Source organism: Zalophus californianus, chromosome 17 (genome assembly GCF_009762305.2).
Source record: "Zalophus californianus isolate mZalCal1 chromosome 17, mZalCal1.pri.v2, whole genome shotgun sequence".
Taxonomy (NCBI): Eukaryota; Metazoa; Chordata; class Mammalia; order Carnivora; family Otariidae; genus Zalophus; species Zalophus californianus.
The window spans coordinates 26,787,880-26,801,186 of record NC_045611.1 but is presented as its reverse complement, the minus strand read 5'-3'; the positions used below and the strand labels follow the sequence as shown (position 1 = coordinate 26,801,186).

At 53.0% G+C, this 13,307-nt stretch overlaps 1 protein-coding gene across 4 annotated transcripts in view; it reads right to left on the bottom strand.

The window, feature by feature from the left end:
* KIFC3 (kinesin family member C3) overlaps positions 1-1,004 on the bottom strand; it is a 38,608-nt gene extending 37,604 nt beyond the window's left edge. For 3 of the 4 annotated variants that reach the window (XM_027619850.2, XM_027619849.2, XM_027619853.2), the window contains exon 1: positions 880-1,004. The gene's annotated coding sequence lies outside the window, so the exon portion shown is untranslated. The remainder of the gene's footprint in view (positions 1-879) is intronic. The other variant, XM_027619851.2, reaches the window with a different exon arrangement.
* Between the last annotated feature and the right edge of the window lie 12,303 nt (positions 1,005-13,307).

Below are 13,307 nucleotides of genomic sequence, written 5' to 3'. Positions count from 1 at the left end.
GGCCCCATTCTGAGGCTGCATTCCTTGCCAATGACTCTCCCTGGCCAAGGAGACGTCTACTTTATCAAGGACATGGGGACTGCACCTGGGCAAGGAGAGGTGCACCCAGCCTCATGGCCCAGGGAAGGTGAAAGGTCAGGGACAGCAGCGACCCACAACCTTGAGACAGATATGCTGGGGGTTGGGGGAGTACTTGAGAATTTAAATACAGCTTTCTCTTTCAAATCTCCCAGGACCAGGCCCTTCACTACACCAGAGTTCTGTTCTAACTCCCAACAGGGGGTTGAAAGAGGTGGCTTCTGGCTTGCCCTCCTTGCAGGGATCCCCCAGGCTGCTGCTGTCGCCGGCTCAATTTCCTACTGCCCAGGAGGGCACCGGCCCAGGCCCTCCTTCCAACCTCAGGGCCGGCCTACCCTCCCCTGCCCTGCGAGGGGTAAAGCTAACTGCCCAGGGAACGTACGTGGTGGGAGGGCTCGAAACTGCAGCCTTCAAGGGATCCCTGGGGGGTGCGGGGCGGGGGTGATCTCTGCAAGAGGAGGGGGAGGCCCTGACGGACACGCGGTTCCCGGGGTCGGTTCCGCCTCTCCCAGGCCAAGGAGATCGGAAGCGGGGGTCCCGAGGCTGCTGCGACCCCAGGGGACTTGCCGCCCCAAGCCGTGCTGCGGGTAAGGTCCTCGGCTCCGGCTGGACGGCGCGGGGGGCGGCGGGCGACCGCGCAGGGCTGCTTCTCCGGGGCCCGGCCTTCCGCGCGCCCCGCAGCGGGTCCGGGCAGGGGAGGGGGTCCTGCGGGCAGGGCGGGCCCGGACGCGGCACCGGGAACGGCGGGGCCGGGCGGACCCCGAGAGCCTAGCCCGCCCCCCGCTCGGGTCCCCGACTCACCGGCCTGGCGGAGGCAGGATCCCAGGCGTCGCCGCAGAGCCCGGGGCTCGGCCCGACCCGGCCCGCCGGCGGGAGGCAGCTCCACGCCGCCGCCTCCTCGGCCCGCCCCGCTCCCGCCCCTCCCGCACACTTTCCACAGGAAATGATTAACTCGGGCCGCGGCGCGTTCCCATGGCAACGGGCTCCTGCCCCGGGGGGGGGGGGAGGCGGCGGCGCGCGCGCGCTCCCGCGCACTCTCCCGCGCGCGCTCACACTCACACGCGGGGCCGCCCACACCTTGGCCTCCCCGCTCAGCCCAGATGTTCCCGCTGGGCCCCGGGGGCCCCCACGTCCCGCACACGCTGGTGCACATGTGCGCGCACACCCATTGGTGCACACACAGCGTCATACGTGCTCGCGCTTTCGTGTACGGGCTCTCGCACGCCGGTACACACGTCTCTCACACATGCCTACACACATGCTCTAGTCCGCACACGAACGCATCCAGTGTTCACACACGTGCCCACGCCGGTCCTACATACGTGCTTTTGCACTTAAACTTACATTCCGACGCGCACATACGCTAACCCTGGTACAGAACTTTCGCGCACGTTCGTTACTCACACATACACTTCTCGCCGGCTGTCCTTCACACGCTCTCACACACTAGCTCGTTTCCTTGACCTTCTAACACACGCTTTCACACACGCTCTCACACACTCTAGATGGTACGTGTATACACTTCCACATTCTCACACACTTTGCACATGCACTCACGGTATGGTCAGGCGACTCACACGTGCTTCCCCACACGTGCTCCGCGTGCAGTGGTTCGCGTGCTCGTTGGTGCACACATACACTTGCTCTCCCCCACACACATTCTCGCACACACGCTACACCTCGTTCTCCGACACTCTAGTATACACATCCTTTAAAACCCAAGCCCGCGCTTTCGCTCACGCTCTCTCACACTCCGGGTAGCATGCGTAACACACACATGCGTGTCACACGTTATCACTCATGTTTACACACACACACGCTCTCACTAGCTCTAGTAGGAATACACAGGCCCGGCTGCCTCCCCAGCCTCGGCACCACCCCGGAATTAACAGCTTCCAGGGCTTAGGGTTTTTTAAGGTAAAATATTCCTTTAAGCTCCAGGGAAGACATGTCCAGAGCGCAACCACTCAGGAGCAGGCAGCAGCTCCCAGCCCAGAAGTCCCTCCTTGGGGGACGTCCCCGAAGAGGCACAGGGGAGGCCGGGGAGCCGGCCAGCCAAGGAGAGACAGCTGACCCGGAGGAGCCACTCTGTTCTTTGTCTCCCACACAGAGGCAGCATTTTACTCCAGAGCCTGCAGCCATTGCCCCTCCAGGGTGCAGGAGGAGGGGAAAGAAGCTCAGAAGCCAGCCCAGTGCAGGCTGATGGTTCCACAGATAGTCCGAGAAGGGTGGGAACTTGACTCTTCCCTGCGTCGCAGGGCATGGCCCAAGAGGTGCAAGGAGGGGACTGGAGGGGTAAATGCAGATCAAAGAGGGTTCTATCTCCTGTCTCTGCCCAGGCACCGGGCTGGCAGTCAAGAATCTCAGCAGGAAACAGCCAAGGTCCTGGGCCTCAGATTGTTCTGGATGCCAGAACAGGATACTCGCAATCCCCCTACTGGAAGTGGGCTGATGTGTGTTTTATTTTCTGAGACGCCCAAGTGAAGGCCCAATAGAGGATAAACGTCCTTCTCCTGGAATGGTTCCTTGGAGAGTTACAGAGTTCCAACTAAGAACCCCAGATAACCCTCCCAACAGGAGAGAAGGCCGTAATTTGAGAGTTCCCTTCTCTGAACCCCCTGCCCCCTCTCCAGACAAGAGTGGTCAAGGGGACTACAGGGTTGGATGAGGGCAGAATGTCTCTAGAATCTTGACCAAGTATCTCCCTATTGTTCGATTGTGGCAAGTTGTTTGCCTATAAAGTCCTGGTAGAGAACTGGAAGCCTGGTCTTACTTGCTGGCTGGTACTGTCACATTAACTGCAGGTTCCTTCCGACAAAGCCAAAGCCAGATTTTTAAATTAATAATAACATTTATTGTTCATTTTCTCTGATTACAAAAGTAATAGATGTTCATTGTAACCATAATCCCACCCACTGGAGATAAATGCTGCCAACATTTTAGTACAGTCCTTTTTTTTTTTTTGTATGCACATAATAGCTACCATTTTTCCAAAGCTAACACTGTGCCAGGCACTGCACTAAACTTTTTATAAACAAGATCCCATTTAACCCTGAACACCCTACGAGGTGGACACCAGTATATCCCGTTTTCAGGAGAGGAAACTGAGTCTCCCACAGTTCATTCATAAACCCAGCGTGGGATAGAGCTGAGATATGAACCCAACCAAGTGTGTGTGTGTGTGTGTGTGTGTGTGTGTGTGTGTGTGTGTGTGTGTGTGTGTGTGTACACATAGTACATGCAAACAGATAGTCCTATCATGTAATGAGTTTCAGATGACAGATGCAAGCATTTATTAAGATCAAAGCATTAGTGGAGAAAAAAGAAAACTGAGTTATTAGATGGAGACATTTTTGAAGTTCTTGCAAAACTCTGACTTGAAATGTAAGAGCAAATTGCTTTATGATTGTCGGAATTTAGTGAAGAATGTACAATGTCACCAGGAACTACATACTAATGACTTCAAGGTCATTTCTATCCCAGAAACTTCACCGATGGCTTGATGTGGAGGCTGCCAACTGTCTCCTGGCCACAGGGAAGGTAGAGATTGGCCAGAAACCTGGCCATCCCAACACTGAGGTCCTGAATCCGTAAGTGAGGACTCTTGGGTTCAGCCTTTGGCCTTGACCTTTTGCCCACCTTCTGGCAGATATACAGAAACATAGGGACAGCCACACAGGAGGCAGTGGACAGAACACTGCAGCTCCATATCCACATCCACCCTGTCCTCGGGGGGCGGGGGGTTCAAAGAGCCTGAAACCCCTTCACTTTCAGGCGTCCATCTGGGAGGTAGCCAGGGGCCCAAAAGGTCTATCGCCCGGAGGGAAGTGAAGAGGTGGGGAATAACACAGACTGTGTTTGATCTGATTCTCACAGTAACCTAGAGTAAAGCACCACATAAGATTTACATGATTTTCCAGTTTTAATTATTTAACTTGAGATCTGATCACCTCCAGGCCTTTGCAATGCCGTTTTCCCTGCCCAGAAAGCCTCTCTCCTTCCCCCGTCTCCCACCTGCCTCTACCCACTTTTACCTGGCTGACTCCTGCTTGTTCTTCAAGTCCTTCAAGCTTAGAGGTCATGCTCCTTGACCCTCCCAGGCACCATTTCTCCCTCCCCCACACCCCCCCCACACACTGGATTGTTAATGGCCTCTTCTGTCTACACCAATCGCTCCTGGAGGGCAGGGCACTCTCCTGACTTGATCACAAGGAAATCCTCGGCAAGTGCCCAGTATCATATAAGTTTCCATTGACTAAATAAATAGATCGTGTATAATTCAGAGGGGGAAGAACAGGTACATTAAAGCATATCCAAACAGACTTTCTTCTTTCTTTTTTAAGATTTTATTTATTTATTTGAGAGAGAGAGGGAAGGAGAGAGAGCGCATGAGCAGTGGGGAAGGGCAGAGGGAGAGGGAGAAGCAGACTCCATGCTGAGCAAGGGAGCCCGCCGCGGGGCTCGATCCCAGGACCCTGAGATCATGACCAGAGCTGACGCAACGCTTAACCAACTGAGCCACCCAGGAGCCTCCAAACAGACTTTCTTCTTGTGTAACTTAATGATAATTCTTATCAAAAGTAGGTAAGAAACAGATCCTTAAGCAATTATTTCAGGGGCGCCTGGGTGGCTCAGTCGTTGAGCGTCTGCCTTCGGCTCAGGTCATGATCCCAGGGTCCTGGGATCCAGCCCCGCATCGGGCTCCCTGCTCGGCGGGAAGCCTGCTTCTCTCTCCCCCACTCCCTCTGCTTGTGTTCCCTCTCTCGCTGTGTCTCTCTCTGTCAAATAAATAAATAAAATATTTTTTAAAAAGCAATTATTTAAAATGTGGTCAGTAAGGAGCACCCTGCAGTCGTGAAAACTATATATCCTTGCACGACTCTGGGTAACAGTTTCTTGAAGTTGGAGAGCGACATTCTGGGGGTAGGAGTCGAATGTTAAGTAATCCCGACTCAATTAGCCCCTGTTTTGAATCCACATACTGCAGTACTCCTGAAATAGTTGATTATGGACAGTGCAGAAAAAGCTGGGGAGAATCCCATGGAGGGAACAGGCAGGATTCCGAACTCAGCCCTGCAAGCGTGCGTTTGACTCCCAGCTGCAGAACTTGGCAGCTAAACCTCTGAGCGTATTGGGGGTGGGAAGGAAGGAGGGGCATTGGCTCTTGGCTCACACCTGCCAGCTTTCAGGAAACCACGCTCTGCAGTGGACATGAAGGGGTGGGCTATTGGACAACCCTTGGCTCGTCTGTAAGTTCCTGTCATTCTCATCTGCTACCCACTGCGCTCTTCCAAGTGCTAAGTGCTCAACAGATAAATGAACAAAAGATATCTTTCTCTCTCCTCTTCCTTCCCTCTGTGCCTTCCCCATCCCTGCCCAAAGAGTGCCTGCCTCCTTTCTAAAAGCTGTATTAACAGGAGAAACAGTCCTCCTATTTACAAAGGTCTCTGCAGGGCACGAAACAACCCTCCCCTCGAAAAAACCACCTTGCCCTAAAATCTCTATAGACAGTGACTACCTTTCTGCATTTGCCAGAGAGACTGGATTCAGCAGTGCTTCCCCAGGCTCTCAGGTGAGGGAAACCTGAAACCTCTTCATGACCTGAGAAAGAATTTGGCAGATAGCTCTCCGAGCACTCCTGGGTAGAAAGCAAACAGAGGGGTTTTTTCCGCCCCCTGTTATCATTTCCTGTAGTCTAAAAAAATGAGAGGAATGCAAACACTGAGAAGATACGTACTCAGGCACCAGGTAATAAAAAGATTTAGTAAGAATGGCCATGGGAGATAAGCCCTACCCCTGCCCCTCCTCCCTGAGCCAGAGCGTCCCCCCAGCCTGCCATCCAGAAGCCGCCTGGGCTCCTTCACCCAAACACTCTCTCCCTGGCTTCCCTTCTTACTCCCAAATCATTCTATCTCCTTGTTCTAAGCCAAGGCATGCATTATTAACATCGTTCCCACTTTTTTTCAACTTCCCCATTCATTTCTACCCATCTGCTGCAAATTCTAGGTGGCTGGGTTTTTTGTTTTTTTTTTTTAAGTTCAATTTTTCTTTTCCTGCACAAATGTAGTAGAAACCAAAAGAGGGGGAAAAACCCAAAACCCAGATCCCACCACCCTTATCTTGTCCCTGGCCCAGATTTTCCTTTCAGTATTTGACCTTGAACAGACATGACTTCCATAAGGAAAGGCATTATAGGAGAACGGTTGAAACTGGGTTTAGGGGTCAAGTGGTCCTCGGTTTGAACCTTGGGTCAAATCACTTCCTCGGTGCCTCAGTTTCTTCCTCTGACAGTGGGAGTAGCCTTAGCACCTAACCCACTGGGTCGTTGTAGAGAGAAATATGAGCCGAGCATCCAGCACAGGGTCAGTCATCCACAAACACTAGCTTGGGTGTAGTGGGAGGCAGACAGTGAAGGCCATTTTCGACTGCCTTTTCTCATTTTAAATTGTATAATAAGCATTTTTCCAAGTTACTTCTTTCTGCTGTGTCCTGTTCTTTTCTGAACTGTAGGCCCCAGACTGAGGATAAAGCCAGGTCCCACTCAGCTTTGGGATCCTAGTATCTGGGGACACACCCAGCACTGAGTAAAAATTACTGGAAAGAATAATCATTCTTTTTTCTTTCCTTCCTTGCTTCCTTCCTTCCTAATTTGTACACCCAACGTGGGGCTCAAGCTCATGACCCCAAAATCAAGAGTTGCACGCCCTACCGACTGAGCCAGCCAGGAGCCCCAAAAGAATAATCATTTTAAACAGCTCTGCCCTGAGCTGACCATTCGAAGAGGTCAGATACATGTGTAGGTCCCATTTCTTCACTTTTACGAACAACTTGGCTGTTGACATCTCCCCACACGCAGCCTGTTCATTCCCAGGGGAAGGGGATGTTGTTAATTTCATAAATTCTTTCTGAATAAAGAATCTGAGCACTTTTTTTACACTCTCTAAACATGTTGCCAGATTGCCATCAGAAGGGCTCCACCAAATTTACACTTTACACTGTCGTCGGTAGCAATTTGACGAGAACGACTTCTTGCGCTGATTTACAGTTTTTCTCTTGGATCTGGAATCCGGGCCCGGCTGGCTCCCCTGCTCAGCAGGAGGCATATAAAAAGAGAGTCTGAACGATGGCTGTCAAGAGAAGAGGGAGGAGTGTCTGGTTTTGTTAGTCTGTGTTTCTGTCGACTGGGCTGGGCCGGGTGCGGCTGGGAGCACTGAATCAGAGCACCCTCTCCCTGCCTGCTCTTTGGCCCCCAGACACCTTCCCAGGTGGGTTCTGGAACATTCCACAACCCTGGAAGATTCTCTTCCAGTGACCATTAGTCTTCCTAAGGTTATCCCTGCTCTGACACCAGCCTGGCACTTCATTCTGGCTTCTTGCAGTAAGTCAATCCGTTACTCCTGGAAAGAGAATCCCTCAAGAGGCTCTGGCATCTGTCGTCGGCTTTCTGTTCCTGGCGGGGCGAGGCAGGCGGGGGTACAGGGCAGCCTCCAGGTCTGCAGCCGCGGCTCTGGACCACCCTGCCAGCCTCTTGGCACTGCCTGCATCACTCACCCAGGTGCTGTGGCAGCCCCGAGGCCTCTCCCCCTGCCCCCTTGACTCTGGCCCTCCTCCTCTGGGGGTGGCCCTTGTTTGCAAACAGCCACGGGAAGTTTTGACGCGGCTGATTAACCAGACTCCCACGGCTCTGGGTTCTTAGTCATCGTGGCAAGTCTCAACCTTCCGCCTGCCCGGCCGACATCACCAGCTTCCAGGGGATGGGGAAGAAGTGACTAGGAGCTCACTAGTTTCAGTGGCTTCCAACCGTCATCATGGGGGTGGGGGCGTGAAGGGCGAGAGAACCTCCACCCATCCCAAACGACTGGAAATCCACACAAGGCCTGAATGCCACAGCAGGAATTTAAAATAATTTGATTTAGCTTGCCTTGGCTGAGAGACAGCTATGTGCGATTAAAACGAAAATGACAGGCCCACAATGTAGTCACTCGTGTCAGGGGCCCTAGATCAGTAAACCAAGACCTAAACCTGATCGAACTGTAGTTTCAACCCTCCCACCCAAGAATGTAATCCTTTTTTTTTTTTTTTTTTAAGATTTTACTTATTTATCTGAGAGAGAGAGAATGAGAGAGAGAGAGAGCACATGAGAGGGGGGAGGGTCAGAGGCAGAAGCAGACTCCCCGCTGAGCAGGGAGCCCAACACGGGACTCGATCCTGGGACTCCAGGATCATGACCTGAGTCGAAGGCAGTCGCTTAACCAACTGAGCCACCCAGGCGCCCAAGAATGTAATCTTTAACCAGTCAATGTGGGAATTTCCTGGTCGGCCCTAAATTTGCTGATAGACCCCTTCTGAGGTGTACAGAAGGGTGACCTTGCCAAAAACGATGTTCTTTGCTAATCATTTCCTTTTTTCTCATTCCCTCTCTGCCTTTAAAAACCTTTCTTATCTGTAGCTCGACAGAGTTCGTTTCTATTTGCTAGATGGGATGCCGCCCGATTTATAGATCAATCAATAAAGCCTCTTTGATCTTCGTATTTACTCAGATGAATTTTGTTTTTTAACAGTGCCAAGCACTGGGCTAACTCTTTACAAGCAGGTTTGGTTGCCTTGGGTTTTATTTAATCCTCTCAACCACATGTGCAATGTTATAATCCCATTTTACAGATGGAGAAACTGAGGTACTATGTTTTAAGAATGGCTAGGGGGAGGCCCCTGAATGAGTAGGGGGCAGCTGTGGGCAGATGGCTTTGGGGTATTGGAAAAGGCAGGTGCTCTGGGCCAGGAGCCCTGTTCCCAACCCCTGAGTGATCTTTCGCAGATGTCTTCCTCTCTCTGGGTCTCCTGCCCCTCCCTGAGTAAATGAGGAGGGTGGGCTGGCAACCTTTCCAGCACCAAAGCCACGAGGCAGTGAGTGGACAATATGGAAGGAATGACTCTTGAGATTCTGCCTGCTGAAGGCCTGGGCCAGGAGCGGGTAATTCCAGCCTGAGGCTCTGGCTTCACTGTCACAAAGGAGAGCAGCAAAACTAAGGAGATTAGTGGTTGGGGGCAGGGGTGGGGATTGGGAGTGACTGCTAATGGGGTTTCTTTCTTGGGGTGATGAAATATTCTATAATTAGATTATGGTTATGGTTGCACAATTCTGCAAATATACTACAAACCATTGAGTTGTACACTTTTTTTTTTTAAGATGTATCTATCCATCTGAGAAAGAGAGAGAGAGAGAGCATGAGCAAGAGGGGCAGAGGGAGAGGGAGAGAGAAGCAGACTCTGGGCTGAGTGTGGAGCCCGCCGTGGGGCTCAGTCCCACAAGCCCAAGATCACAACCAGAGCCAACACTGGAAGTCGGATCCCCAGGTGCCCCACATTGTACACTATAAATGGGTGAATGTTATGGTGTGTTAATTATATCTCAATAAAGCTGTTTAAGAGAGGAAGTAGGAAGGAAGAAAAGGAAAGAGGGAGGAGGGAGGGAGAGGGAGGGAGGGAAGGAGGGGAGAGGGAGGGAGGGAAGGAGGGAGAGGGAGGGAGGGAAGGAGGGAAGAGGGAGGGAGGGAGGGAAGGAGACCTGCATAAACCTTGGGTCAGAGCTGCCTTTGGGATTTCCCTCCTGGGAGTGGGGATGCTTGGCACCCAGCCCTTGGCTGATTCTCTCTCCTCCAAGCACCCACCCAAGCTCTTCTCCCAGAGCCTAGGGAGGGTGTCTGGAAAGACACCGAAGTGGCAGGCGATGGCTCCAAATTCTGACCAGAAGTGTCAGGAGCTCCTGGTGTCCTTGAAGGCCGAAGGGCCCAGGAATCAAAAAGCAGGTGTGGGCCTGGGGGAATGGGGAAGAGGGGTGGGGGTGGCAAGAAAAGGGATGAAGGCCAAAGCAGGGGCAGCGTCCCGGAGGAGGCCCCGAGCTGCGGCCCAGTGCTGCCCCGTGTTTGCCAGCCAGGGGCTCTCTCGGTTGCTTGGAGACATTGTGGCACGCCAGAATGCCCGCACAAGAAATCCCTGCCACTCCTGAGGGCCCCCCCTGCCCCCGCAAACTGGTACAGCTGTCTTCTTGGCAGCAGTGGGGGGCTGGGGGACACAGATCGATGCAGCTGTCCCACAGGCCACGTCAGCCCAGACTTGACCCCAAGCCAGGTGCACAGGTGCAGGGGACCCAAAATGAGGGCCAAACTGGCCTGTAAGAAGCAGGAGCTCAATCCACTCCTGCTGTTAGGGCAACTTAAAGAGGAGACTCCCAGAGGGTCTGGGAGGCACAGCGGCCCTGTCTAAATCTCTCCCTTGCAAGCGACTCTCCCGGACAAACCTCACCCAGCGCACATCTTCTTTGCTCAAGCCCCCTGGGGCAAATGGCACTGGACGGCCCAACCCTAAGGGAACCAAGGAAGCTACCTCCCTGAGACGATAACCACATTCTGAGAGTCCTAGCCTTCAGGTCAAACCTGCATGCCTGCCAAGCACCTGCTTGTCAAGAATTAGGATTTTGCTCTGCTCTGAAGCAGACCTCCAGCTGGGCATCCTGCTCATGACCAGAAGCTCCTGGCTGCTGGGAACCTCTTGTTCAGGTGGGCTCAGTCGTCTGCAGTGGACTTCTTCACAGGGAAGAGACCCGAATACTCCCTTGGCATAAAAGCCACGCTGTGCCTGGCATACAGGCTGGCAGAGGCTGAGGGGATACACCCCAGCCCCAGACTGAGGGCTCTTGCCTTCTTTCTACTAGGGGTGCATGTGCTATTGGCCCCACTCTGTAGCGCTGGCCCCAGGCAGGCTGGCTCTAGAGTCCAGGTCTTGAACCACCGCACCATACTCCCTCTCCAGGGGACTGCAGTGGGGTCCTGGTCACTCTCAGCATGCATTCAATGCTCTTCAACCCACTGGCTGCTGACCTGCCCAGCCTTCTCTCTCATTCACGCCCCCCCAGGCACCTGTCTCTGTTCCTTCAGTCTACCATGTGTCTGTGCCTTCCCACCTTTGTACCTCCGTGATGACAGCTCACTCTCCTTGGGAGGCTCAATGGAAAGACTCCTCCATTGGGCCTTCCTGACTCTACCCAGCCAGATTCCCCACAGGACCACCGACCCTTCCCTTAACTCACGTAGTACCCTGGGCTGGAGTTTGTGGGGGACTTACCATTCTCCTCCATTAGATTGGAGCTCCCAGATTCAGGCTCCCATGCTGTGTGAACTTGCATAAGGCATTTGACCTCTCTGAGCCTCAATGTTCTCATAAATGGCAGCCATTATGGCTAATATTAATTAAGCACTTATTGTGTTCCAGGTACTATGTGCTAAGTACTTTATGTACATGAGCTCATGTAATCCTTACAAGCACCCTGGGAGGTGGCTACTACTTGCCCATTTTACAGATGCAGAAACCATCACTGTTGTCCGGATCACCACTGTTAAATTTGTCCTGAAGCCTAGCACGCAGCAGATGCTCAAATCCTGTTCCTTAAATTCCGATGTGGTGAAACTGGGAGGGGACTTGGACAGAAGAGAGTTCCAGCAGAAACAGCACCCTGCGTGCACTCTAGAGTGCTCAGGCCTGGCCCTGTCCTGGCTGGGGCGATACCATCTTTGGAAGCTGACACCCCAGACAGTGAAGGCTGGGGACCTGGGGTGCTTTTCGTGCTCCAAGCTCAAACCCCGGAGGTGGTCATACTCTGTCACCAGCCATTTGAGCTGCTACTAACAGTCGTTCATAGATGTGCCTGGTGCTGTGGGGCAGAGGGGAGGGAGGGCACCCGCCACTTCCCATAGCTCCCCAAGTCCTCAAAACATCCCCATTTACAGGTGAGAAAACTGAGGCCCTAAAAGAGAAAGAGGCCAGTCCACGAAAAGTGCCAGAACCAGGCATCCTGAGGCCACTTCTCTCCGCTGCCCACTTGAAACCCAAAGCCTGACTCTCCTTGCCCCGAACTCAGAAGCTGGGCCCGGCCCCCAGCGAAGGCAGGGTCCTCATCTCAGAGGCCTGTCTCACCCTCGATTCCCTCCGAAGGAGGCCTCAGAGGAGCAGCCTTCAGTCACTGAACAGAAGCTGGGCAGAAGGCAAGGGTTCTGCCTGCTACGGGGGAACCTCTGGGCTCAGTGAGTCACAGCTGACATTCTTCGTCTACGAGTTACAAAACCACAAGGGGCTGTGGAGTGACAGCCGACTGCTCTGTCGGAAGAATGTTGCTGCCAGACAGGTTCATGAGGCATCTGCCGAGCTGGGCTCCAGAAACCGGACCTGGGCTCTTGCCACACCAGGTGGCTCCCAGGAGGCCTCGGCCACGGGGCAGCCACCACCCCTCCCCACAACAAGCGCTCAGGGAGACCCACCCCCAAACCTCGTCATAACCCCCAAGATGCGCACAAGCCAGCCACCCCCGCCGCCCACGGGCAGCCAACCCATCCAGGCAAGGGCTTTCGGGGACCGTGGCCTGGACAACCACCCCACCCCACCCCACCCAAGCCTGGAGGGCAGAGGGGTGGCAGGGTCTCCCCCAATCAAGTCTGTAGCCAGCACAGAACCTTCCTTGAACCATTATTACAGAAATGATGAGCATGATAACAATAATACTTTGCCCAGATGCCAGGGACTGCCCTGGACACTTTTTTCTGGATTATCACCTGTATGGATTTCCCGGTGGTTGCTGTAACAAATTATCACAATCTGAATGGCTTGAACAACAGCAATGTAGTCCCTCAGAGTTCTAGAGACTAGAGGTCCAAATTCAAGGCGTTGGCAGAGCCATACCTCCTCAGAAGGCTTTAGGGAAGAATCCTTCCTTGCCTCTTGCAGCTGTTGGTGTAGCTTGGCTTATATAGAGATCACTTCAATCTCCGTCTCTGTCTACAACGCTGTTCTCCTCTTTGCGCATCTCTTTGTCCAAATTTGTCTTTTCTTTTAAAGGCATCAGTCATATTGGATTAGGGCCCATTCTCCTCTAGTATGATCTCATCTTAACTTGATTACCTCTGCAAAGACCCTATTTCTTTAAAGAAGGTCACATTCACGGTTCCAAAGGGACATGAATTTGTAGGAGACACTGTTCAACCCAGTACATCACACATAATTCTCCCAACAACCCCGATACTGCTCTTACCACCATCTTACAGGTGATAATATTGAGGCTCAGAGAGGTTAAGCAACTTGCCCAAGGTCACACAGCCAGGGCTGGAACCCAGTCTCTCTGATTCTACAACTCACACCATACTGTGCCAGACATCATCCTCATCATTGACTCCTCACTGGGT